Source organism: Mus caroli, chromosome 9 (assembly GCF_900094665.2).
Source record: "Mus caroli chromosome 9, CAROLI_EIJ_v1.1, whole genome shotgun sequence".
Taxonomy (NCBI): Eukaryota; Metazoa; Chordata; class Mammalia; order Rodentia; family Muridae; genus Mus; species Mus caroli.
The window spans coordinates 64,255,680-64,258,523 of record NC_034578.1 but is presented as its reverse complement, the minus strand read 5'-3'; positions in this window follow the sequence as shown (position 1 = coordinate 64,258,523).

The following is a 2,844-nucleotide window of genomic DNA, read 5'->3' as shown; positions in this document are numbered from 1 at the left end:
CTCACTTTGTAGACCAGGCTGGCCTCGAACTCAGAAATCCGCCTGCCTCTGCCTCCCAAGTGCTGGGATTAAAGGCATGCGCCACCACTCCCGGCTTTTGTTTGTTTTTTGTGTTTTGGATTTGCTAAATAAAGCCTTGCTTAAACTTTGTGTCCTTCTGCTGAATGTTTCCCTCTAAGAAGACCAGAATTGGGAACACCACCCCAGCCACACAAGCATGAGATGGCAAAACAACAATTTCCATTTGATTGGGTGGGTTGTAGAAACACCTACAATAGGACCAATAGATGATCCTGCCTGTCCCACAAACAGTGACCAAAAAGCCTCTCACAAGAAGCCAGGCACTGTGGATCGTTTTCAGATTTCTGGTATCCAATATTATACCCGACAAAGAATAGGTACTAAAGCCAGTAAGATGCCCTGGACAACATGGGATGTTTTAATTCTTAATTGGTTTTTCATGGCCACCAAGCTCTGGCTAGTATGTGTGTCCAAATAATTTTTTTTCTTGAAATGACTTGGGAAATTACAAGCAAGTCTAGAGTTTTTCTATCATAAATGCAAGAATATATTTTTTAAAATGATAAAGGTAAAATTAAACATTTTAACACTTTATATGATTGAGAACATATTATACTTAAAAGTTAAACGTTATCCAGACATAGATGTGTACACCTTTGATCCCAGAAGGTAGGGGAGGCCCGGAAGGCAGGGGAGGCAGGAGGCAGGCAGATCTTTGAGTTTTAGGCCAGCCTGGTCTATATGAGTTCTAGGACAGCCAGAGCTACATAATGAGACCCTGTCTCAAACAACAACAAAACAAAACAAAAAACTTAAACCTCAGGATATTGTTTTCAAACGCTTTGACCCCTATACCCAATTCTCATCCCTGCCTCTCGCCTCCCCAGGAGAAGTGAATTGCATCACCAAATTGTTCTGCAACCTTCCAAACATTTTTATTCTTTTTTTTTAAATATTTTTTATTAGGTATTTTCCTCAATTACATTTCCAGTGCTATCCCAAAAGTCCCCCATACCCTCCCCACCCAGTCCCCTCCCCACCCACTCCCACTTTTTGGCCCTGGCATTCCCCTGTACTGGGGCATATAAAGTTTGCAAGTCCAATGGGCCTCTCTTTCCAGTGATGGCCAACTAGGCCATCTTTTGATACATATGCAGCTAGAGTCAAGAGCTCCTGGGTACTGGTTAGTTCATAATGTTGTTGCACCTATAGGGTTGCAGATCCCTTTAGCTCCTTGGATACTTTCTCTAGCTCCTCATTTTTATTCTGTGTGGGTATATCTCCATGCACACATGTAAAGCACATTGCAAGCCCATCATGAACATTCTTTTCAAGTAAATTTTGCCAGTGTGCGTACAATATTTTTCATGATATTTTTCACGCACCAAAATGAAGCTGACAACTAGAAATGAGATAAGCCCATTTCAATATTTAAGTTCTGATTCACTTCCTTCAAGGGGGAAAAACAACTAGGTACACCTTAAACCCTAGCACCCACACCCTGGAGGCAGAGGCAGGTGGATCTCTGTGTTCTGAGGCCAGCCTGGTGTACAGAGCAAGTTCCAGGACAGCCAGGACTAGGTAGGGACATCCTGTCTCAGAAAGAATAAAAAAACAAAAACAAAAACAAAGACAACCAACTAAACAAAAAACTAAATAAACAACAAACACAAGCTATTGAGTTCACACTAGTGGCATTTTGTATAATAAGCATTGGGAACACTAAAAATAGTCAGAGAAGAGCAATATGAACGTAGTTCAGTTGGGAGAGTGCTTGCCTAGAATGTCTGAAGCAGGGCTTCTGTCCCCAGCATCACATTAAACAGGGTGTGGGTATATGCCTGCAATTCCAGAATTTGGGAGGTGGGGGCAAGGGAATATAAAAAGTTAAAAATCATCCTTAGCCACATAGTAAGTTGAAGCAAGTCTGGTCTATGCGGGTAGGCACCCTGTGTCACCCTGTGTCAGCTCTAAAGTTTACCATCCCTGCACTGTACTGACTGTGATACCAAGGAATCCTGCAGATGGTATGGGCTGATGTCAACCTCCAAGATTAGGGCTATTTGCTGAGACACTCGTTATCCTTCATGACCCACAATGCATCTGTTCTCCACAAATGTATTGGGCTTTGTGAGAACATGTTTCCAATTCCAACCTGTACCATCTTTAGAAGGCAGTGAAGTAAACCTGTCACGGGAAGGAGGTTTATAGCCCTTTGCCATTGTCTAAGCTTTGTCTCATTTTCAGGGCTATCAAAAAAATTTTTTTTCTCCAGGGAATTACACAGTTGTTCTAATGTTGGTGTGAACAGTAGAGGGGCAAATTGAAGTTAGAAGCCAATGGTGGCATCTCTAGCTGCTACTTTTCCACGGCCAATGCCGTGCTTCTTGACCTGGAGCTGTGACGGCCCTGCAGATAAGGAAGAGAAGAAGACGAAATGTCTCCCTTTAGAAAACCATCCCCTGGGTGGTATTTTAGGACATTAGCTCAGGCCGCCTTGTCCTCAGTCATCTCCCTGGCATTCAAGCGCCCCTTGGGTTACAGAGCATGGCAGGTGCTGGGAAGTGAAGAAGGCCACGCTAAAAATAACGGCCTCTTCGGGAACTCTGCCGAGGGACAGCCTGCAGAATGAAGTTTCCTCCTCCAGCAGAAGGACCTAAGAAAAGGAACGGACAGACCATTTCCTCTGCCCCGAGCCCTAAGAAAGGTCTGACCCACTCCCTTGCTGGAGTTGCCAAGATGGAAAGAGTTCTCAGGAGAAAACTCTGAAGGAAGCATTTCTCTGGAGGAATAGTGAGTTCCACAAAAAAAAAAAAAAAAAAA